At 42.9% G+C, this 26,135-nt stretch overlaps 1 protein-coding gene across 2 annotated transcripts in view; it reads right to left on the bottom strand.

The window, feature by feature from the left end:
• LOC138970983 (collagen alpha-1(III) chain-like) overlaps nucleotides 1-26,135 on the bottom strand; it is a 128,220-nt gene that overhangs the window by 27,692 nt on the left and 74,393 nt on the right. For both annotated transcript variants that reach the window (XM_070343566.1, XM_070343567.1), the window contains exon 4: nucleotides 2,454-2,508. The gene's annotated coding sequence lies outside the window, so the exon portion shown is untranslated. The remainder of the gene's footprint in view (nucleotides 1-2,453; nucleotides 2,509-26,135) is intronic.

Here is a 26,135-nt window from a genome sequence, read left to right as displayed (position 1 = left end):
TGTCGGTGGGAGTCAAGAGCTGTGAAGACTGGAAGGATGAGAGAATGAATCCATTGCAACCTACGTCACACAAGCAATGCGGGGTGACATAGTTCTCCACGCCTCACCACCTCGATCGATGCGCGTCGACGTCATCAAATCACTCCGCTCAATACACAACGCCACATATAACACCCCCCCCCCCCCCCCTCAAAAAACCTCCCGTTACTAAAACCAGAAAAGCCGTGAAACAAACTTGAAAAACAGGGCAACTAATAACCGTATTAAAAAGGAAACAAAAAAGGTGAAAGCACTTCAAAAAGAGGAGAAGAAAAAAACCTGGGGGCAGAATTGTGGGATTGCGTCTCATGGCTAGCGAGGCGAATAGAGGAAGAAGGAACAAAAATCAATAAGAAGAAATTATCTTGTCAGTGGCGCGAGCGAAAAGCAGGAATGGAGGGAAGAGGGGTGGTTGAAAAAGATGCCGGCCTGGTTTTAAAAGCCAGGAGGGGCATGGGTGTATGGGGGTGAGAAGGGGCGGGGCAGTACCCGCTTGCCTTTCCGTGGTAAGGGTGAAAAAGATGGACGGTGGGGCAAAGTGGTCCGGGCAAAGCCAAGGGTCCTTTCAGGGTCATCGTGTGTGTGTGTGTGTGCGTGCTTGTGTCACTGTGTGTGTGTGTGTGTGTGTGTGTGTGTGTGTGTGTGTGTGTGTGTGTGTGCGCGTGTGTGTGCGTGCTTGTGTCACTCTGTGTGTGTGTGTGTGTGTGTGTGTGTGTGTGTGTGTGACTCTGTTTGTGTGCGTGTGTGTGTGTGTGTGTGTGTGTGTGTGTGTGTGTGTGTGCGTGTGTGCGCGACTTCTTTTTTGCAGGCGTAGTTCAATTACTGCTTCTTCATTCATTCTTGGATGCATTTCAGCTCTGATCATTGGTTCGTTAATTCTTTCTTCGCGGGAACGACGTTTTGAGCTGCTGGCTCTTACTTTCTTTTTTTCTTCTTCTTCTTTTTTTTCTTCGTCAGCGTGGGTTTGATTGTAACGCCAAGTTTACTGCCCCCATGCGGTCAAGACATTTTATCATTTAGCCTGTTGTGACTTTTCTCTTCTCTTCTTTTTCAAAAAGGCGAATCAGAATTATAAACTGAAACCTCTTTCGCGAAGTATACACGTAAGCTGAAGCCTGTTTCATCAATGCAACCCCTAATCTGAAGCCTGTCTTGCCAAGACAACCCCTAATCTGAAGTCTGTTTTGCCAAGACAACTCATAATCTGAAGCCTGTCTTGCCAAAACAACCCTTGAATTGAAGCCTCCTCTGCCATGATAATCCATAAAGCCCTGTTTTGCCATAACAACCAAACTAACTGAAGCCTGCTTTGCCAACTCACATCTCGTACCGCAAAGCCAAAGTCCATAACTATCAGCTACTCATTAGAGCAAAGTTTGATCGTATTTTCAACTTTTCAGTGAAGGCGATGTCCTGATGAATGATAATTTCCAACAAGCCGAAATGTCAACTAGTTGGCCAATAATATCAACATGACACTAAGTCGTTCACATTCAGTTGCGAGATTAACGAATCCAGTGCACACGTATACACAGAATTATTTCTCGAACAATCACCACACATGCAATGGGTAGAGAACGAAGAGCAGCCGGTGACCTTTCTTGTTGAATGGTGCGTGGGTTGAACGTATACACATTACACGCCCAGGGGGTTTCACGGCCCAACTCCCAATTACCTTTTCTCGGCCACTCTTGGTCACCTCCGGACCAACAACGTGACGATAACTACAAAGTTGTGGAACTACGAATGCACGCGACGTTCTCGCGTGGCGGAGGACACCAAACTCAAAGGCACAGAGGGGCAAAAACGGCGGTTGTTGGGGACGGGGGGGCCGAGTGAGAAAAAGCCTCAGACAATAGATGTGAGATTGATTTCTAAGCTTTGCCTTCACTACTTTGTGTGTTGGACACACGCCTTTCCATCCCGTCACCCCCATCACCACCACCACCCTGATTAGAACAGGCCCTCAACCCAGTGAGGGATGGGTAATCGCCAATGTCAGTTAACAATGGGCATCAGAAATCAAGACTGAACTGATCATTCTTGGGCAGAATTTTGCTAAAAGCACAAAGCAAGCACGCTTCATCCCAAGGCCATTCACAATTCGCTTCTACCACACAGAATGTCATGACGACTTCTTGACAGAAAAACACAAAGCAAGTGCACTTTCCGCAAGTTCTGATTACACGTAACGCCATTATAGTCATGATTTTGTGTGTGCGTAGTAAGTATCATCATATTTTGTCGGTCTATCCCTCCTGCCTGGAATGACCACACCCACAGTCAAACAATGTCCACCCAAAGCCCTAGAACTATGCAAAACCTAGGTAAATCATTCTAATGACATTGACTGTGGAATGTACAACACGCTTGGAGAGACAAAAAGAGAGTCGAGTGTTCGAGAAAAGACTCACCATCCAAGCGCTGAGATGTCGCGCTGGACTCATCCTGGCTAGCACTGGGAAGTTTCTGCAACCACAAAACAACCGCCAGTCTTAGAGTCAACAAACAACAGCCATTTTTAAGAGTCAACAAACAACGGTCATTCTTAGAGTCAACAAAAACCAGCAATTTGTACAGTCAACAGCCAATTTTAGAATCAGGAAAACAAGTCATTTCTAGAGTCAACAAACAGTCATTTTAAGAGTCAACAAACAACAGTCATTCTTAGAGTCAACAAACAACAGTCATTCTTAGAGTCAACAAACAACAGCCAGTCTTAGACTCAACATAGAACAGCCAATGTTAGAGTCAACGAATGGAATGGAAGGGCTCAGAACGAACATAGCTCATCGCATAACTGAAGACTGTTTTAGAGACTACCTTCAACGACATGCACAATACGGAAGACATACACCTGAAGCTGAAGATTGTTTCAAAGACGATAAAAACAGTATGCTATATCCAAGAAATGCTCATATGCATTCAGAGGAAAAGAAAGAAGAAATCGGCGAGAAAAGCAAAAGCTGCAGGGAGAAACGCTCGTTCCCAAATCCCAGAACAAATGAGATTTCATCAAAAATCGATTTTGAGAATAAAACAAAGAGAAAAAGGCTCAAATCAAAACCCCTTGAGGACAAACTGCACGTGCTTTTGCAGAAACTACACAGGACGACTAGCTTCATATTGATAACTTAACTCCAAAGTGACAGGCGAACGGAGAGAAGAAGGAGAGGAAGTGGGGGGGGGGGGGGTGAGTGAACAAGAAGAAGAAGAAGACAACGAGGATCCTGAATAAAGCAAGGAAAGCTGCCAAATTCAGTTACAAAATGAATATTTCAAATCAAACATCGACAAAAAAAGGCAGTTAAGACAACTGAAAGACGCGAGTCACTAGTTGTGTTCAACTCCCTCGACCTCCAAGCCTTGACTTTAAGAACAGCACAAGAAAGATAGAAACGTGGAAGAAGAGGTGACAAAAATACCAAACCCAAACAAAAACCCAGAACAATATCGTGCATCCAAGCCTAACATGGAAACTTAAAAACAACATAATTTAACCGCAGAGACTTCTCCGGGCTGTTATTTAGTTTCCCTAAGGAGTTCCGGAGGACACAAGCAATCAAAGTAATTGCTTGGCAACGCTCTAATCAATGTGCGCAGAATGTGCAGAGACACTTATCAGATCATCCCCGGGAAGCGACATAAAATTTGGAAGTTCACAACTATCTGCAGCCATGTAGTCATTTTTCTTTACTGACACGTACTTGGAAATCTATGCGGCGTGAGAAAGATAATTTAGGTTTTAAATGACAAAATATGCCGTGTGTACACAGTCTACTCGCCTCTGTGTCAACCCGCAAGTCAAAGAACTGATAGGCAAGTAAGCGAAAACAGACATGCAAGTGAGTAAGCAAGACACACACGGTAGTCAGCCCTTTCATCCAAGTGGCACTTGACTGGATCCATCACCTTTATTTCACTTACCAAAAGTCTTCTTTTCCACATCCTTATTTCTCTGCACCCCGCATGTCGTATGAGGCGACTAACGGATTCTGTTTCTCCTTTTACCCTTGTTAAGTGGTTCTTGTATAGAATATAGTCAATGTTTGTAAAGATTTTAGTCAAGCAGTATGAAACAAAGAAATGTTTAGTCCTTTGTACTGGAAACTTGCATTCTCCCAGTAACGTCATATATTGTACTACGTTGCAAGCCCCTGGAGCAATTTTTTGATTTGTGCTTTTGTGAACAAGAAACACTTAACAAGTGGCTCTATCCCATCTCCCCCCCCCCCCCCCCTTTCCCCTATCCCATCTCCCCCCTTTCCCTCGTCGCGATATAACCTTCGTGGTTGAAAACGACGTTAAACACCAAATAAAGAAAAAGAAAAGTGGCACTTGCTCTAAGTGGATAAATCACACCACTCCTCTCTTGCATCAGATCATACTACTTCAAGTGGTGACAATGCCCGGTGTAACACAACATTTTTACTCCACGAAAAATTTACTCCGGAGTAAATATTTTGTACGAAATTCTTCCTCCGAGTACACTTTTTGTACGAGAAAAGAACTCCCCAAGGCACGAAAAAATTACTCCCTCCACGAAATTTTTACTCCCCATTTTTATATTTAGTCAAGTTTTGACTAAATATTTTAACATCGAGGGGGAATCGAAACGAGGGTCGTGGTGTATGTGCGTGTGTGCGTGTGTGTGTGTGTGTGTGTGTAGAGCGATTCAGACTAAACTACTGGACCGATCTTTATGAAATTTGACATGAGAGTTCCTGGGTATGAAATCCCCATACGTTTTTTTCATTTTTTTGATAAATGTCTTTGATGACGTCATATCCGGCTTTTCGTGAAAGTTGAGGCGGCACTGTCACGCCTTCATTTTTCAACCAAATTGGTTGATATTTTGGTCAAGTAATGTTCGACGAAGCCCGGACATCGGTATTGCATTTCAGCTTGGTGGCTTAAAAATTAATTAATGACTTTGGTCATTAAAAATCGGAAAATTGTAAAAAAAAAATAAAAAATTATAAAACGATCCAAATTTACGTTTATCTTATTCTCCATCATTTGCTGATTCCAAAAACATATAAATATGTTATATTCGGATTAAAAACAAGCTCTGAAAATTAAATATATAAAAATTATTATCAAAATTAAATTGTCCAAATCAATTTAAAAACACTTTCATCTTAGTCCTTGTCGGTTCCTGATTCCAAAAACATATAGATATGATATGTTTGGATTAAAAACACGCTCAGAAAGTTAAAACAAAGAGAGGTACAGAAAAGCGTGCTATCCTTCTTAGCGCAACTACTACCCCGCTCTTCTTGTCAATTTCACTGCCTTTGCCATGAGCGGTGGACTGACGATGCTACGAGTATACGATCTTGCTGAAAAATGGCATTGCGTTCAGTTTCATTCTGTGAGTTCGACAGCTACTTGACTAAATATTGTATTTTCGCCTTACGCGACTTGTTTTTACTTCCAGTAAAAATCTCGTACGCAAAAATGGGATGCGGGCGAAGGGATAATGCCAATAAGTGATCTCGCGCACACGAATGTCGCGCTACCCTCCCTCCACCCCTTCCACCACCAAGACTAACAGGGGACAAGGGAGTAAAAATTTCGTACACCTGGCATGGGAAGTTAAATTGCTTGTGTTGGGGTGAAGTAATTCATTCGTTATTTATTCAACAGGGGAGTAACATTTTTGTACGAAATGTTTACTCGGAACTCACCTGTCTTGGGGAGTAATTTTCTCGTGCAATGGGGGAGTGCTTTTTTTGTAAAGGGAGTAACTTTTTCGTACGAAATGTTTACTCCGGAGTAAAAATCTCGTGGGAGTAATTTTCTCGTGTTACACCGGGCACCCCATAAATCAGGGAGGGATAGAGACACCTCAAACGTCCGTTGCATGATCACACTGTCTACTGCACAAAACAGTCAGCACAAAAACGAACGGAACTAATGAATTAACAGCCCTTTGAACTACAGCCTGAACAAGCTACACACCAATTTTCAGCTCAATCGACACACAGACACCAGAGATCAAACTGCGAACAAACAGACAAACAGACAAACAAGCAAACAGACACAGAGTGAAACATATACACACTATACAGAGTTGTAACAAATGAACACACACACGACGGTAAAAGTCAAGTGAATACAGTGCCAAGACAGACAGACACAACACGGACGAGGTGTTGATATGTCGTAACGAGATGCGGCAAACGTAAGACTCACGTTAAGTTGCACACTCATGATGTATCTATTCCGATTCAGCCAGTCACAGAATGAACACTTGCAGAGTAACGTTCTGAACATGCCGACACAGGCAACACTTCAGCAATAAGAACTTCAAGATAGTCATCCATCCATCCATCTGTAATAGAAACACCTAACAAACGTAAGACTCACGTTTAGTTGCATACACATGATGTATCTATTCCGATTTAGCCAGCCACAGAATGAACACTTGCAGAGCAACGTTCTGAACATGCCGACACAGGCAACATTTCAGCAATAAGAATTTCAAGATATTCATCCATCCATCCTTCTGTAATAAAAACATCTAACAAACGTAAGACTCACGTTTAGTTGCATACACATGATGTATCTATTCCGATTCAGCCAGCCACAGACTGAGCACTTGCAGAGTAATGTTCCGAACACGCCGACTCAGGCAACACTTCAGCAATAAGAACGTCTCAAGGTATCCATCCATCCAGGCATCCATCCTTCGGTGATAGAAACACCAGACAACCTCCTACCCCCATCTTCCCAGCAGGTAAAACCAATAGCCACTCTCCACTCGAATCGCTAGCCCGCGAAGGTTTCAGTTCGACAACACCTCCTTCCTGGGTGACACAATAGTCACGATGTGACGCACTTGTCGTACACGTAACGGTTCGCGGGTCCAGCAACTGCTCCCGTCAAATTACATCGACCACCTTGGAGACCAGCGCACGCCCTTAAGGTGGTCCTTACTTAAGCCCGAAGTCGACTTCGCGAAGTCTTTTAACCGAAAACTCAGTGCTAAAGCTTCGTGCGGCCAGCTTCGCGAAGTCTTTTAAGGCACTAGACCTACCTGGCGGAGGGGTTTGTTGTGTGTTTGAGTGGCAGAATAGCTATAATCAACACATACACTTGAAATTTGGTCACAATGCAGCAAAATGGCTGTTCTATCTGATGCACTCATTTGTGTGTGTCAATACTAATTATATCTATACATAAAAATTAAATCAACATAATTATGTGTTGTCGGCTAACGCATAATATGCAAAGCAGTTGGGACACATTTTCTCTCAAACCAATCATTATTTAAGCTTGTTATTTGGTTTTAAGTTAAATAAGATGAGTATCTATGGCATGAAGTCAAATCAGCCTCCTGTGTTTAAGTTTAGTTGGTGTCGCATAATCTCACATTAGCGCAAAATTATGTCTTCATATTCACCCAAATGAAAAATACTTGCTCACACAATATTCAAGGGATTGCCTTGATTTTACTTCACCCCATAGATATCACTTCTAGCTGTGATCATACCAAATTTTAAGTGTGTATGTCTAAAAGTGTACACATTATGGCGTCCCAACCCAGCACAAATGACGATTTTCGTCAAAATCGGCAACAGAAAACTGTAATGATAATGAACATGAAACTTATAGTCTTGAGTCAATGACCACCTGGCAGGTATGGATTGCCTTCCCTCTCTGCTTGGTCTTCATCTCTTCTTGTAATGTCTTATTTATGTGCATCTGACTGCTGTTTCCAACAGGAGTGGAAGGTTTATTACGCCGCAAAAGGTTTGTAGTTCTGCCAAATCCCCCCCAATACAGCGCACGATGGTTCACTGAGTGTACTTGTAGATTGCCTGCAGGTATGTGGGGACATGAAGGGAACAACTGCTGTCTGTCACAAATTCACGTGGATTTTCACAGTGGAATGCAAACCCACTACCTAGCCCTTTCCTGCTAACTTCAAATAGTGTTACAGTGCCATGGCAAAAAGCACACAAAAGCTGTGACGCAATGTTTGCATTCAAAATGCTTATGTCCACCATCCTATACCCCCCAATATCTTGATCAAGTGTCTCTTCTTTTTCTAAAGTGTCAGTGTCACTGTCACTTAGTGTCAGTGCCATTTACTTCATCATTGTCACTCGAATCATCTTTCATAATATCGTAAATGCTGTGGAGCTTTACCTGAGAGCGAGTGAGCGTGGCAGCATTTTCCCCTGGGGTGGTACCCTGTACTAGTGTCAGTTCTGGCAGAGTTTTCTATGACAGAACTTTGGGGCAATTCCAACGTAACTGACGTGGCATTCACACACGTTTAACTTAACCCAAACTTATAAGAAAAACATTTATTGATCCCACAATGATGTTTTGCAATCCAACTCTGGCCAATGTATGTATGTATGATGAGATCTGGTAAAAAGTATAAAAAAACATTTTACTGCGGCCATTTATAAGAGCGTAACTGACGTGGCAAAAATTATCACTTGATTTCAGATGGCTACACACAAATCAGAAATTCTGTGAAGTGTTTCAAGTTAGACTCTCAAACTTTTCTGTATCTAAGCATGAAATACTGTTCTTGAAAATGGCATAAAAGCATAAACCAAGAAAATCAACAGATCTTCACAAATTTGAAATGAAATTGTAACTGACGTGGCGGCTGTGAACGTAACTGACGTGTCCTGTGAAAACAAAAACGTAAAATCAGTTGTAAAGCTTAATGAAAACAAACTGAACACATAAAATGGATTGTTTTGACTTTTAATTAGAAGCAACATGAACATATCTTTCATTCATACTTATGATTCCAATAACAAAAATTCAAAATGTTCCAACGTAACTGACGTGGCATTCACACACGTTTAACTTAACCCAAACTTATAAGAAAAACATTATTGATCCCACAATGATGTTTTGCAATCCAACTCTGGCCAATGCATGTATGTATGATGAGATCTGGCAAAAAGTATAATTTAAAACATTTTACTGCGGCCATTTATAAGAGCGTAACTGATGTGGCAAAAATTATCACTTGATTTCAGATGGCTACATACAAATCAGAAATTCTGTGTCAAAGTGTTTCGAGTTAGACTCTCAAACTTTTCTGTATCTTAGCATGAAATACTGTTCTTGAAAATGGCATAAAAGCATAAACCAAGAAAATCAACAGATCTTCACAAATTTGAAATGAAATTGCAACTGACGTGTCCTGTGAAAACAAAAACGTAAAATCAGTTGTAAAGCTTAATGAAAACAAACTGAACACATAAAATGGATTGTTTTGACTTTTAATTAGAAGCAACATGGAAATTGAACATATCTTTCATTCATACTTATATGATTTCAATAACAAAAATTCAAAATGTAGACTTTCTTTGCTACACTAAAGAAAAGATTGAAATCAAAAATGACTCGTCAGGAAAAAAATAAATTAACAGAGATTGGTACTATTATCATTACTATGAGAACTAAAATGAATAAGCATTTTGTAAACTGAAATTAACTTTAAAACCTGAGAAAATGATGAAACGTTTGAAAAAAAAAGGATGTAGTTGACGTGAACTCGCTAATTATCCATCATAACTACAACTTCAGCAAGGATTCTGCGAGATTGCATTGCACACTGACTGGAACACTGATGAGGCTTTGCTGTCTGATCAAACAAGAACTTAATAAATCCAGTAAACTTCAACAGTTTCGTCCATCACAGCTTAAATTTTATGTGATCAAAAAGTCTTCCAGTTTTCAAAGACCTGTTTCTCGTCCATCACGGTAAATGTAACAGAAAGTCTTCCTGTTTTTGAAGGTTTCTCAAATCTTTTATTTTAGAGTTGAAAACCTGTCCTGAATATCCTTCACAGATGAGCATGTGAACTTTCCACAACCTTGGAGTTCAACTGGCCCAAAGAACACATTTGTGTGAAAGACTTGGTCAGAATCATCTTTTTTTGGCCAGTAACAAAATATATGCAGCTCTCCATCTTCAGACATTTGATGAAGAAATTTCATTGAAAAGAACCCCGATTTCTTTCCATCGCCAAGAACTCGACCAAAACCGATCAACATAATCAACTGCATAGTATTGTTCAGGTTTTATTTCTTTTTCGTGACAGAGATTTCCTTTCAGTGCTTTTTACACTTTCCGACTTTCTTCTTTGTAGCGTCCACTTCTTCCTGCATCTTTTTTGTTGCTCCTTGTTTTTCTCCTTGACTTTATCTTTTGCTTCTTCAGACAAACGTTGTCTGTACAGCTGCATGCGCTGCGCTGCTGTCTTTGGTGGCATAGCTCAATCTCAAGAAGATAAAATATAATTTGTTAGTCACTTGGAATGCTGATGATTCAAGAGTAGGCTGGATTTTTTTCCATGGATACATTGTTGAAACATAGTCTGAAACTAACTCAGCATAATTTATTTAAATGTGAACAGATTACAAACTAAAATCTGCTCTATTTCCATGTCAATTATGTTCAAGTGCCACGTCAGTTACACCAATGCCACGTCAGTTACATTGAAATGCCACGTCAGTTACATTGAAGTGCCACGTCAGTTACAACAAATCTTGGTACATTTAGGCTTTCTATATTCCTTGGGTGAATATTCAAGAATACCCAAAATTTTGATTTTAATGTTCCATTCCTTAGTTCAGGATTAAAACAAACACTACCAAAACGTAACTGACGTGTCTTTCACCTGGAGTGATCTTTCCTATCCAATTTTGCCAACAATAAAGCTAGCAAATCTAAACTAAGTATGCTTTATTGAAAGGATAGACTGTCTGTCCTCTATTGGAGTGAAAAAGTTTTAGAAAAAAAACTATAAGATGGTAAGAAAACAGTTTATGTGACACCCACCTTTTCTCTGCTCCTCCATATATTTTTACAGCTAAAAACAAAATGGCTGCCATCAAGGGAAATCACTCAGATGAAAAGTTCAAAAGCCAAGATATCTGAAGCTGAGTTATCTGTTAATTATACTGTAGTAAGAAATCAATCCTAACTTCAATATGAAATTTTACTCCAGGTGATCACTTTTTGTTGGAATTGCCTAATGCCTGTTTTCAGTCACGGTTTTCACCCTCACTCTCATTCTCAGTAAGACCCGCTTCATCTTGGGACACTTTCTGGTGCTTATTGCCACAAAAAACTCTCTTCTATAACCTTTTTTCTGTCAGAAGACATCTTGTTCGCTGGAAGAAGTCGTAGGGGTCACAAATCCAACCAAATTGTATTCAATAATGAACTGGGAGCTTCTCACACATGTAGGCAGCCATTGCAGTGCAAGGGGGAGCACTCGTGTAGCCGAAAACCAAGAAGCAAAGAGCCGGAGTAGCTCGTTATTTTATGAAAACGCACCGCACAAAAGAAAAGTGTCATTTTCAAGACACATTTTACTTTGTTTACCATCTTTGACATCAAATAACACAAAAAGTATTCAACATAGAACAAAAATGTAAACTGCACATGAAACTAGAGACATTATTCTATGTAATAGGTATCCTGCTGATTGTGAAAGAAAAAAAAACGATTTTTCACAAGAATCTAGGTAGGTCTAGTGCCTTAACCGAAAACTCAGTGCTAAAGCTTCGTGCGGCCAGCTTCGCGAAGTATACTTTGTGTCGTCGACTTCGCCCAGTTAAGGACACAGTCTACTCGCCTCTGTGTCAACCCGCAAGTCAAAGAACTGCTAGGCAATAAGTTTTAATCCTCATGTGAGGAGGAGAACCAAACCTGAGGTCGGATCTCCGCGCTGATCGTAAGATGGGAAAGGGGGGGGAACACACGCAGCATGGGCCTCCGGGGGTTTGTTTTTCTCTTTTGTACTTAAATTGAAGCGTCGTGGTCAAGACTGGTCACGGTGCATCATCTCTTAGTCTGAGTCAACTTGTGACTGAAGACTTTCGGCGAGACAGCGCGAAATGGGAATGGAAGGGCTCACAACGAACATAACTCATATTAAAGACTGTTTAGAAGACTGTCTTCAACGGAGGCAGATTGTTTTTATTTCTTCTTTTTTTTGTGTGTGGGGAGGGGTGGGTGGGTTACGACGTAGAAACGAAGTCATACGACTGGACTGAAGGGAGCTATGATGTTGGTGTTGTGTGAATGCGTCATCTTCAAGGGGCGGGGACGTAGCTCAGTTGGTAGCGCGCTGGCTTTGTAGCCAGTTGGTCGCTATCAGCGTGGGTTCGATCCCCACGTTCGGCGAGAGATTTATTTCTCGGAGTCAACTTTGTGCAGACTCTCTTCGGTGTCCGAACATCCCCGTGTGCACACATGCGCACGAAAAAGATCCCACGTTCACAGCGAAAGTCTCAGGGCTTGGAAAACACGAAGACACGCATGCATCATATCTCGTCTCCGATTATCATGATCGTATTTCGATACTTTGACGAGACAAACCCAATGCTGGTGTGTCGAAGAAGACAGCCACAGCGGGCTTGTTCGAATCAAAGTATCACACCATATCTTCAACGTAATACCAATACATGTCCCAATATAGACCAGTTGGTCTAAGAGGACGTTAAACCCTAATAGTCAGTCAGTCATCTTCAATTTTGTTAGTCACCACGCTCACCTATAAGCGATCGAAGACGTGTGTTGTCTCTATTCAATTCACACACACGACAGAAAGCAGACTTGCGCAAAACAATGAGACCATCATCGACAAACTGAAGTCAGCAGCACTGTGGAGGAGTCGACACACAGCAAAGAAAAAGGACAGACTCAAAGCTATACCGATCACCCTCCATAGATATTTAAAATACAATCTGTTTTTCCGTTGTGACGAAACGATTTGTCGAACACTCTGGTGGGGTCATGCTATGCCTTTTTAGGTATAGATACATTACATGTATGCGTGTCGAGCGCGAATATCGAAACATACGTAACTGATTTAAAAAAAACACAATTTCTTTCCTTTCTTTCTTTTACACGGCTGACGACACAAAAGAGATCTGTTTTTTCGCTACACTCTTGGTGAAACAATGCTGTTGCATATTCGACGAAGAGGACACTGACTGTTTGCATATTTCAAAACTGCTTATTTTTCCATGAACATGTAAATATCATCCAGAGAAGATGGGTGAAAAAGGTGTAATCATAGCTGTTTGATAGATCAAAACAAACGCGACTGATCATAATGTACAGTGGGCTTGGTTCGGACTGAAAATGCTAAATGACTCAGTGAATAATCCAAAATCATTTCCCTTAAGTTATTTTCCTCAGTAAGTTGTTAAACAAACAAAAATAAAAACAAATGAGAGAGAGAGAGAGAGAGAGAGAGAGAGAGAGAGAGAGAGAGAGAGAGAGAGAGAGAGAGAGAGAGAGAGAGAGAGAGAGAGAGAGAGAGAGAGAGAAGAAAAGAAAACCAATGGTTTTGAGGTAGATCAAAAACAAAACAAAAACCTAGAAAAAGAGATATCCTTTTCAATTGAACCGCACAATACCACAGCAGCATATTGCTAAATAATAATTAATGGTATGCGTTCAGGATAGCGGCGAAAACAAATAGATGGACAAGTAACAGGTGACAAAACAAGAGTGTGACGCAGGTTACGGTAAGAAATCAGTGCAGGTGGGGGGAATGTTTGTGACATTCGCACTACCATGAGAAATATACCCGAATTACGAGACCGCTCCCATGAGAGGATGCCTCTCAATAAAGGACACCTGCCGTCCTAGGTCTTTAAACTCGACTGAAGCATACCTGTCATCATAGTTTGTTTGTTTGTTTGTTTATTTGTTGCTTAACGTCCAGCCGACTACGCAGAGCCATATCAGGACGAGGAAGGGGGGGATGAAGGGGGCCACTTGTCAAGCGATTCCTGTTTACAAATGCACTAACCCATTACTTGTGTCCCAGCAGGCTTTAGTAAAACTAAATTAATACCTACTGGAAGATTACCAGTTTCCAGTATGTTAAAATAGGCTTAACCTATCTACTGCTGGACTTACATCAGAACACTAACAGATTAAACTATACATGAATCGCGAGACAAGCGGCAAGAGAAGAGATTTTTGGAAAAAATACAGGTGAATGAGCAAGAAGGCAGAAAAAAGAAAAGAATTCATGAAGAAAAAGAGAGCATGACAGGAAAGAGGAACCAAAAATCTACCTAACAGCAAACTAGAAAGCTCCTGCGGTTCCAAAAACAGGAGGGGCCTTTAATTTCATAACCGCAGTGCCCCACTGCGGGACTGTTATCATATGACACCTGCGCTGAAGGGACACGTATCTGCTGTGATCTCTATAACTGGTTACACGAGACAGAAGGTATTCCTCAGCTGCTGCTGGACAATTGCAACTGTACACTGTTTACCTACTGGAAGAGACTTAAACAAGTCGCGTAAGGCGAAAATACAATATTTAGTCAAGTAGCTGTCGAACTCACAGAATGAAACTGAACGCAATGCCATTTTTCAGCAAGACCGTATACTCGTAGCATCGTCAGTCCACCGCTCATGGTAAAGGCAGTGAAATTGACAAGAAGAGCGGGGTAGTAGTTGCGCTAAGAAGGATAGCACGCTTTTCTGTACCTCTCTTTGTTTTAACTTTCTGAGCGTGTTTTTAATCCAAACATATCATATCTATATGTTTTTGGAATCAGGAACCGACAAGGAATAAGATGAAAGTGTTTTTAAATTGATTTGGACAATTTAATTTTGATAATAATTTTTATATATTTAATTTTCAGAGCTTGTTTTTAATCCGAATATAACATATTTATATGTTTTTGGAATCAGCAAATGATGGAGAATAAGATAAACGTAAATTTGGATCGTTTTATCATTTTTTTTTATTTTTTTTACAATTTTCAGATTTTTAATGACCAAAGTCATTAATTAATTTTTAAGCCACCAAGCTGAAATGCAATACCGAAGTCCGGGCTTCGACGAAGATTACTTGACCAAAATTTCAACCAATTTGGTTGAAAAATGAGGGCGTGACAGTGCCGCCTCAACTTTCACGAAAAGCCGGATATGACGTCATCAAAGACATTTATCAAAAAAATGAAAAAAACGTATGGGGATTTCATACCCAGGAACTCTCATGTCAAATTTCATAAAGATCGGTCCAGTAGTTTAGTCTGAATCGCTCTACACACACACACACACACACACACACACACACACACACACACACACACACACACACACACACACACACACACACACACACACGCACATACACCACGACCCTCGTTTCGATTCCCCCTCGATGTTAAAATATTTAGTCAAAACTTGACTAAATATAAAAACATATGTACACCAACAGCTAAACAATTAACAGGTGTGCAACAACTGGTCAGGGGACACCTTGTGTCACCAAAGATACCTCTCTCACACTCTCACATTGCGGATGACAGATGGCTTTATTACTTACTTAATCAATCAACCTCTCTCTGTCTCTGTTTCTCTCATATGGTATTGCGTATGACAAATGGTTTCAAATCTCTCTCTCTCTCTCTCTCCCCCTCTCTCTCTTTCTCTCTCTCTCACAACTCACAATACCTGTTGGTGTGAATGTCAAAAGACTACAGAATATATACATATAAATCAACTTATACGCAAACATTATCAACTTAATCAAATTCTTCCCCAATATAAATCAAACACACAGAGCGCATCCTTTGATCTTTCACTGTCTAAAAATAATCATCATTGTCTAAAAATAATCATCACTGTCTATCTCAGGTAATGAATATTCAGTGTGCCTCGGCAAATCGGTATTCCCACTGCGGCGAGAAAAAAACCAGAAATCGAAGTTGTACTCAAATACGAATCGGTCAGCGTCACTCCGAGACACGTCTTGTGACGGTGACAACGGAATTCACACGTACGAACGCACGTACGCAAAGGAGAGATAGAGGCGGGGGCGGGGGAGGGGGGGGGGACATAGACCGATTAAGAGGCTCAAATGTCCCATTCACATAGCCGCATGGCGGTCAGATGTCCTATCGTTTTGAACTGAGCGCTGGCATTGTCCGATAAGAACTCAATTCCTTCGGACAGCGCGATATTCGTTAATGTTCCATTCAAGATACACATTTTCAAAAAGCGACCAAGCACTCTCGCGTACAGGTGCACTGAAGTTGTGCAATGCGGATCTTGCGTTTGGGGGACACCCGTCTGCAGCACATTAAAGTTAGGAGTATGGGAGACAACTCCAACTGACTAAGTCTTGCGTCTGCTTTTGCTTTGACGCTCTGTGCTACATTAGGGTCAAAAACAGGGGGGAACACGGCGAGCGTCATTCTTGAAAATGACAAAATTCTGACGTCCTATTGAAATTTCTGAAAGCGGTCAAATGTCCTATTGATGCTGAAGAGCTAGGACATTTGCCCTATAGGTATGAATGTGTAGCAACATCCCTGCAGGGAAATGTCACAGTATCTGCCGCGCTGCACTTCTTTGCGAACCGTTTCGTTTTATGTTCACTACCTTGCTGTTTCGACACAGCCAATAAGTTCACCTGTACTCAAAACCAGACTGTTCGTTCTAAAATACAAAAATAACTATTGTAAACGTTACCCGATAATTAATACAACAAAACTGCGATTCGCAAACCAAAGAGAACAAGCGCTTGCCGTTATTGTCAGGCAAAATCTAACTATCCATCTCTTTCTTACAAGCTAAGTTTGCACAACACCTGCATGAAACGAAAGTCGGACTTCACACACACACACACACATCCAAACTAAAATCAAATAAACAAAACATAAAAACACACAAAATGGTGACTGAACCAAAAAGACACGATATTAAACCTTTTGACGTCCTTCACATAGCATCGATCTTTAAAAAAAAAAGACACGCCAGTTTTACATACACTTAAGGAAACATACCTCACGGCGTCTGAAACCCAAGCTCCAGGAACAAAGCTTTTTCATCTTTACCTCAATGCCCCCCCCCCACTCTCCCTTCGTACACCTTACCCCCCCCCCCCTAAGAGTTATGTAGAAATAACACAATCTTTTTAATCTCTACCTCAAAACCAACCGAACCCCTCCCCCCCACGGCCCTTCATACTTACATTTCTTCTTGACACCCCCCCCCCCCCCACCTCACACATACCACCTCCCTGATTCCCCGAGGATGAGCCAGAACCAGCGACCGAGGAATCATGTTGCTTGGTGTAGCGGTGAATGGCCGAACGATGAATTCAATACACCGCGGAATATCGACACGGCTTTCGTTGTGTGTGTGTATGTTCTTAGGTGGCATACGGCTGTAGGTATACTTATTGATTAGGGCTAGCTCGCTCTGTCTCATCTGACATCTCTCTGATTCTGGCTCTCTCTCTTAATGTCTCTATCTCTCTCTACAATCCCTCCCAACCACCCCCACCCCCTCTCACTCACTCACTCACAGACAGACAGAGAGAGACAGAGAGAATGACAAGACTGACAGACTGACAGACCGAGAGACTGACAGACCGAGAGACAGACCGAGAGACAGACCGAGAGACAGACAGACAGACAGACTGACAGACAGAGAGACAGACAGACAGACCGAGAGACAGACAGACAGACAGACAGAGAGACTGACAGACAGAGAGACAGACAGACTGAGAGACTGACAGACCGAGAGACTGACAGACCGAGAGACAGACCGAGAGACAGGCAAACAGACAGAAAGAGAGACTGACAGAAAGAGAGACTGACAGACAGAGAGACTGACAGACAGAGAGAGACAGACAGAGAGAGACAGACTGACTGAGAGAGACAGACAGAATGAGAGACTGACAGACAGAGAGACTGACAGACCGAGAGACAGACCGAGAGACCGACAGACAGACAGACAGACAGACACACAAACATATCCCCCACACGTCCGTCCATGCAGCCCCCCCTCCTCCACAACCAATAAATACACAAACCGTATTTGTTCTCGCCTGGGGAGAGAAGCACGGTGCAACCTGTTGTTTTGACAATAGATTCATACAGTTGTGCCTTCGCCACGCCTGAGTGACAAGCCACACAATGAAGCACCACCTTAAATATTAATCTGCTTTAACAAAAATTTGTTTGTTTGTTTGTTTGTTTGCTTAACGCCCAGCCGACCACGAAGGGCCATATCAGGGCGGTGCTGCTTTGACATATAACGTGCGCCACACACAAGACAGAAGTCGTAGCACAGGCTTCATGTCTCACCCAGTCACATTATTCTGACACCGGACCAACCAGTCCTAGCACTAACCCCATAATGCCAGACGCCAGGCGGAGCTGCCACTAGATTGCCAATTTTAAAGTCTTAGGTATGACCCGGCCGGGGTTCGAACCCACGACCTCCCGATCACGGGGCGGACGCCTTACCACTAGGCCAACCGTGCCGGTTTTAACAAAAAAGAAAACAGTCTTGTGTCCTCATAACGGTTGTTGCTGCTGCAGCAGATGTCGGATGACGTGTTGTCACAAAATCATACTCATACAAATCTGCAAAATACAGGCGCTTGAAGGGAGTCACGAAAGTGTGTGTGTGTGTGTGTGTGTGTGTGTGTGTGTGTGTGTGTGTGCGTGCGTGCGTGCGTGTGTGTGTGTGTGTGTGTGTGAGTGTGAGTGTGCGTGTACGCACGCGTACCAGGACCTCCATTTCTCCCAACGCCTAGCTGCGTGTCTTCCATTGCTCCCAGAGCAGCTAGCTGCCAAGTCTTCCATTGCCCCCAACGCAGCAAGCTGCAGTTCTTCCATTACTCCCAGAGCAGCTAACTGCCAGGTCTTCCATTGCTCACAGAGAAGCTAGCTGCCACATCTTCCGTTGCCCCCATCGCAGCTAGCTGCCAGGTCTTTCATTGCTCCCAGAGCAGTTAACTGCCAGGTCTTCCATTGCTCTCAACGAAAGCTAGCTGCAGGTCTTCCATTACTCCAAGAGCAGCTAGTTGCCAGGTCTTCTATTGCTCCCAGAGCAGCTAACTGCCAGGTCTTCCATTGCTCCCAAAGCAGCTAGCTGCCAGGTCTTCCATTGCTCCCAAAGCAGCGAGCTGCCAGGTCTTCCACTGCTCACCCTGACGCAAGCAAGCCTCACCGCACTCATAACACACAAGCCGGTAATCCATCAATAGTTTCCCCCACCACTCCCACTCCCCGCCCCCACCCCATTCAATAGTCGAGAATCAATTATCTTATGAAAGTTTAACTGCGTAAAACCAAGACTGAAGCGCTGTTTTCTTTTGAGCTGACAGCCGCAGTTTGCATTTTCACCCTGTAAATCATCGCGCCGTTGCCGCAATGTGTTCATCGCCGGCCTCGACGTTGGTGGTAAGGGGTCGATAAACACAGAGCTGTTGACGCCTAAATCTTCACGCACGCACGCACGCACACACACACACAAACGCACACGAAAGAGAGAGAGAGAGAGAGAAAAAAGAGAGAGAGAAAGAGAGAGAGAGATAGAGAGAGAGAGAGAGAGAGAGAGAGAGAGAGAGAGAGAGAGAGAGAGCTGTCGGGGGTTTTAAATCACCTCTACCTCATGCTGTCTAAAGTCTCTGTTGGTTCTCTCTCCTTTCTCTTTCTTTCTTTTTTTGTCCAATCTCTTTTTTCCGCCGATAACCGTTAGTGCGGCAAGCCTGTAAACAGATGGTGCTCGCATAACAATACCCGACGAAGCGAAAGGCGAACGGCTGGCCTGCACAGGCAAGTGCACGGGATAAACGGACAGTGTTAAGGCGATAGATACCAGGGCAAACGCACTTTACAAATTGTGTACGCATAGATGTTGAGAGCAGGGAAATGACACAGTTCTGGAGGGCAAGCACAGAGGATACACGGACAGTGCTATACTGTGAAGGTGCTACACGCCGTGGCAGAAAAACGTCCCGAACAAAGACCGTTATAATCGGACTTTTCCGACATTTTCTAAGCAAATCACTGAAAATATCGGAAAAGAAGCCGGCAACCGGTTATACACACCGGTGCACACTTTATTTGAATGTTGTCCTCCTAACGCAAAGCCATATTGGTTGAAGGGACGTTGAAAGAACAAACCATTTTCCTAACACATGAAATGTCTTCACTGTGTTTTAGACTTGGTTTGACCGATTGACCCGACAGAGTGCCATCATTTCTGTGGTGGCCAGGATTCTTCCTTGCAGAGAAATACCTGAATTAAATACAGACATCAGTAAAGGCTCTAGAGGTAGAGTCTTTGCCTTGGCGTTACCTTTCCCGAACCGTGAAAAAGGTTCGGTGCCCATCATCACTGTCGAAATGAATGCAGAGTTTCGGAGATTCCATTTCAAAGAAGTGTTGGCGTTTACTTTCCAGCTTTCTTTCTTTCTTTATTTGGTGTTTAACGTCATTTTCAACCACGGAGGTTATATCGCGACGGAAAAGGAGGGGGGGGGGGAGATGGGATAGAGCCACTTGTTAATTGTTTCTTGCTCCAGGGGCTTGCAACGTAGTACAATATATTACCTTACTGGGAGAATGCAAGTTTCCAGTACAAAGGACTTAACATTTCTTACATACTGCTTGACTAAAATCTTTACAAACATTGACTATATTATATACAAGAAACACTTAAGGGTAAAAGGAGAAACAGAATCCGTTAGTCGCCTCTTACGACATGCTGGGGAGCATCGGGTAAATTCTTCCCCCTAACCCGCGGGGGGTACTTTCCAGCTGACGCCATACATCGCTCTGAAGGTGACGGTTATTCCAACTTTTGTGCGTGCGTATACGTATATATACATGTATAATCATATGCGTGCTCATTTTCTGTTCCTCAGTCTAGGTGGGTGATCTGTGGAGTGATAACAGGAAGAGTAATATAAATTGCTGCTCAATACTCGCCGTGTGCTGACAGCCAGCTATTTGCAGGTGGGCACGTGACAAAGGAGGAGTCAAAACGATTCAACGCGACTACGGAAAGTGTCACACCTGTACACGTATTGTAACAGCCATAACATATTCTGCAATTCGGAATGCTTGGGAATAGCCATAGCAATGGGAAACAATGTTTCTGGCCTTCAAACGGATACAAACTGTATTGTATTGTATAGTAATTATAGGGCGGGGATGTAGCTCAGTCGGTAGCGCGCTGGATTTGTATCCAGTTGGCCGCTGTCAGCGTGAGTTCGTCCCCACGTTCGGCGAGAGATTTATTTCTCAGGGTCAACTTTGTGTGCAGACTCTCCTCGGTGTCCGAACACCCCCGTGTGTACACGCAAGCACAAGACCAAGTGCGCACGAAAGAGATCCTGTAATCCATGTCAGAGTTCGGTGGGTTATAGAAACACGAAAAATACCCAGCATGCTTTCTCCGAAAACGGCGTATGGCTGCCTAAATGGCAGGGTAAAAAACCGGTCATACACGTAAAATTCCACTCGTGCAAAAAAACCCACGAGTGTACGTGGGAGTTTCAGAAGTAATTAGGGTTGTAGTGTACTGTTAATCTGCCCCCTACCTATAGATGTCTTTCTCTGTGTGTAAACCGCCACAGATTTGTTTATGCTTTTGAACGGGGTAAGAGTAAACACAAACTTGGACATAAATATAAATTAATAAAAACAACACCACACAAAAACAAGTCGCGTAAGGCGAAATTACTACATTTAGTCAAGCTGTGGAACTCACAGAATGAAATTGAACGTAGTCCGCCGCTAGTACAAAAGGCAGTGAAAGTGACGAGCCTGTTTGGCGCGGTAGCGGTTGCGCTGTGCTTCATTGCACGCTTTACTGTACCTCTCTTCGTTTTAACTTTCTGAGCGTGTTTTTAATCCAAACATATCATATCTATATGTTTTTGGAATCAGGAACCGACAAGGAATAAGATGAAAGTGTTTTTAAATTGATTTCGAAAATTTAATTTTGATCATAATTTTAATTTTTTTAATTTTCAGAGCTTGTTTTTAATCCAAATATAACATATTTATATGTTTTTGGAATCAGAAAATGATGGATCGTTCTATAAATTTTTGTAAAATTGTTTTTTTTAAATTTTCAGATTTTTAATGACCAAAGTCATTAATTAATTTTTAAGCCACCAAGCTAAAATGCAATACCGAAGTCCAGCCTTCGTCGAAGATTGCTTGGCCAAAATTTCAATCAATTTGATTGAAAAATGAGGGTGTGACAGTGCTGCCTCAACTTTTACAAAAAGCCGGATATGAAGTCATCAAAGACATTTAGCGAAAAAATGAAAAAAACGTCCGGGGATATCATACCCAGGAACTCTTATGTCAAATTTCATAAAGATCGGTCCAGTAGTTTACTCTGAATCGCTCTACACACACACACGCACACACACACACAGACACACATACACCACGACCCTCGTTTCGATTACCCCTCTATGTTAAAACATTTAGTCAAAACTTGACTAAATGTAAAAACCACCACATACTTTGCTTTTTAAAATTTTTTTTTTATTAATTATTCTTTTTTTTTGGGGGGGGGGGGTTGAGGGAGGTGGGTATTTTGTTGTTGTTGGTGCTGCTAAATTGATAATATTACAGATCAAGACAGGTGAGAGTTACGACATTTGTGAAGAAAAAAATCCCACTTAGCACAGGAAATTGCCAGACTGTTGAATCTTGGCGTGTCTCCAAGAGGTGGGATGCTGTATGATCCCGTGTCAAAAGCATGAACACATTCTTTTCTTTCTTTATTTAGTGTTTAACGTCGTTTTCAACCACGAAGGTTATATCGCGACGGGGAAAGGGGGGAGATGGATAGAGCCACTTGTCAATTGTTTCTTGTTCACAAAAGCACTCATCAAAAATTTGCTCCAGGGGCTTGCAACGAAGTACAATATATTACCTTACTGGGAGAATGCAAGTTTCCAGTACAAAGGACTTAACATTTCTTACATACTGCTTGACTAAAATCTTTACAAAAATGGACCATATTTTATACAAGAAACACGATAAACAGAATCCGTTAGTCGCCTCTTACGACATGCTGGGGAGCATCGGGTAAATTCTTCCCCCTAACCCGAGGGGGGTGAAAATGTTGTCCCAGGCGGCACTTGAACCCAGAGCGTCAGGACGAAAGTCCGATACCCTAACCACTGCACTATGTTACCTGGTTTAAACTGTTTTATTCAACGTTTGTGCATTATTTACAAAAAACGCATATAGAGTAAACAACAACAAGCATAATGCTTATAGTGGTGTTTACAGTTTTCTAGAAAAATACATATAAATGGCGGCTATTGTACAGTTTAAATAAAAAGCAAGCAAACATGAAAAGAAAATTGAATGAAAATTGTACATCAAAACAAAAATCCGTTTAAGAATACATATATAATATTTATGGTATTAGCGAGTAAGAGATAGAGAGGGAGAGAGGGAGGGTGGGAGTGAGAGAGAGGGGGAGAGTGAGAGAGAGAGGGGGAGAGTGAGAGAGAGGGGGAGAGTGAGATAGAGAGACACAGAGAGAAAGAGAAAGAGAAAGAGAGAGAGAGAGAGAGAGAGAGAGAGAGAGAGAGAGAGAGAGAGAGAGAGAGAGAGAGAGAGAGACGAGTAGACGTATCGATTGTGCTTTCACTTTACATGTTTATCTGTTCGAAACGGCCGGACTGTCCAATACATTCCCGTACTGTTAGAAAGATTGTTTTGTTAATTTTTGTTTGCAAGGAGGGGTTTCCATGAAGTAGAATATCTGTGTGTATGAGGTTGTTGGTTAGTTTGTTGATTGTGTTGTTTCTTGCAGCTAAGTGTAAGCGGCATTCTAGTAAAAAGTGTTTTGCAGTTTCTGTTCCATCACCACAGTCGCATGCGTGATGAACACATCTGTGCTGAAACCGGCACGGTTGGCCTAGTGGTAAGGCGTCCGCCCCGTGATCGGGAGGTCGTGGGTCCGAACCCCGGCCGGGTCATACCTAAGACTTTAAAATTGGCAATCTAGTGGCTGCTCTGCCTGGCGTCTGGCATTATGGGGTTAGTGCTAGGACTGGTTGGTCCGGTGTCAGAATAATGTGACTGGGTGAGACATGAAGCCTGTGCTGCGACTTCTGTCTTGTGTGTGGCGCACGTTATATGTCAAAGCAGCACCGCCCTGATATGGCCCTTCGTGGTCGGCTGGGCGTTAAGCAAACAAACAAACAAAAAATCCGTGCTGAATTTCGAGATGGTCCACATGGGATGACAGTACCTTTAACCTGTCCCGTGTGATAGTTGACAAGATAGTTTACATGACAAGGAAGGTTTCTTTGAAGCTCTTCGTCACGGCCTGCACTGCGGTCTAGGTTTAGCAGCCAAAGTGAAAGAAAGTGCAAGCTTTTAAGCTGTACAGCATGCAGACCATTAGTCATTTCGCCGTGGTTTCCTTGCTTAAAATAGGCCTGCTGCGGATGTTCCCAGCATTTTCTCTCTTCAAATAAATTGAGTTCTACTGTTAGTTTATAAAATACTCATTTTATTTCCAACTGACTTCATCTTCAAAATGACTTTCGAACAGCCAAAATGGAACTCAGCTCACTTCTACCGATAGATGCACAAACAATCGCGAGATGATTTTAAAAATCGAGTTTTTTTATCGAGTGGGTGCTCTCTCTCTCTCTCTCTCTGTCTCTGTCTGTCTCTCTCTCTCTCTCTGTCTCTCTCTCTCTCTCTCTCTCTCTCTCTCTCTCTCTCTCTCTCCATCTCTCTCTCACACACACACACACACACACACACACACACTGTTTTCTCTCTCTCTCTCTCTCTCTCTCTCTCTCTCTCTCTCTCTCTCTCTCTCTCTCTCTCTCTCTCTCTCTCTCTCTCTCTCTCTCTCTCTCTCTCCAAAGCACGGTCTTCAAGGCAAAGAAAGACCTTGGCGTGGAGCGCCTTAAAAGTGTTGCGGTGACCGGCGGCCCTAACTGTAAATGACATCCACGGATTAATATTGCACGAGTGCATTAGCGCCGGGCAGTAATTATTATGAGCGAAGTCGGCGCGGCTTTCATTCCGTTGCCTGCTCTTAAAGGGACCTAGCTTCCCGTCAAAACCATGCATCATTTTCATCCATCACAGAGCTGTCTAGGCTTTTGCATTGGATAGGAACATCCTTCAATTTGGACACATACCAAAAATCAAAAGCGTGACTACTTACTACCTGCTCAGAACGGGAACACTTTGGTGAGTCGGTTTTGCAACCGGCATCGATTTCAATGTGAGACTAAATTAAATTAAAAAGCATACTCTTCGCAGAACCTGCAGACTTGTTTTTGTTTTTAAATTAAGTTATTTTTATGTGTCAACTTGGAAGGATTCTTATAGCCCATTTTACTTCAAAAGCCTTGACGGATCGGTGGTTGGTCTAAAAGATGGTTAACACAAGAGGGAAGACACCTTTAAAAGCGCACAGAGAGGGCACGTGAAACACACTGTGTTTATCTCCGCCATTGCGAAATGCTGTCCAACAATCGATCTTGTGAAGGAAATAAAGATGAGCAGGGTTGCTAAGAATTTGCCACATTCTTTTCCCTCCTGGATGTAGACGTTGTGCTTCTCATTCCCTTTGTTCTCCTTATTCACGCTTCTTTCATTCACTTGTGAGTCATCTGATTTTTTGTTCTTCACTCTAACCGTCTCCCTTCTTCTCTCAACCCCCCTCTCTCTCTCTCTCTCTCTCTCTGTCCCTTCCCACCCACACACCCCCTCTCTCTCTCTCTCTCTCTGTCCCTGCCCACCCACATCCCCCTCTCTCTCTCTCTCTCTGTCCCTGCCCACCCACATCCCCCCTCTCTCTCTCTCTGCCCACCCACACCCCCCCCCCTCTCTCTCTCTCTGCCCACCCACATCCCCCCTCTCTCTCTCTCTCTGTCCCTGCCCACCCACATCCCCCCCTCTCTCTCTCTCTCTCCTCTCTCTCTCTGTCCCTGCCCACCAACACCCCCCCTCTCTCTCTCTCTGTCCCTGCCCACCCACATCCCCCCCTCTCTCTCTCTCCTCTCTCTCTCTGTCCCTGCCCACCAACACCCCCCCTCTCTCTCTCTCTCCTCTCTCTCTCTCTCTGTCCCTGCCCACAAACACCCCCCCTCTCTCTCTCTCTCCTCTCTCTCTATGTCCCTGCCCACCCATATCCCCCCCTCTCTCTCTCTCTGTCCCTGCCCACCCTCATCCCCCCCCTCTCTCTCTCTGTCCCTGGCCACCCACACACCCCCCCTCTCCCTCTCTCTCTGTCCCTGCCCACCCACATC

Source organism: Littorina saxatilis, linkage group LG7, assembly GCF_037325665.1.
Source record: "Littorina saxatilis isolate snail1 linkage group LG7, US_GU_Lsax_2.0, whole genome shotgun sequence".
NCBI lineage: Eukaryota > Metazoa > Mollusca > Gastropoda > Littorinimorpha > Littorinidae > Littorina > Littorina saxatilis.
This window is presented reverse-complemented; position numbering and strand designations above follow the sequence as displayed.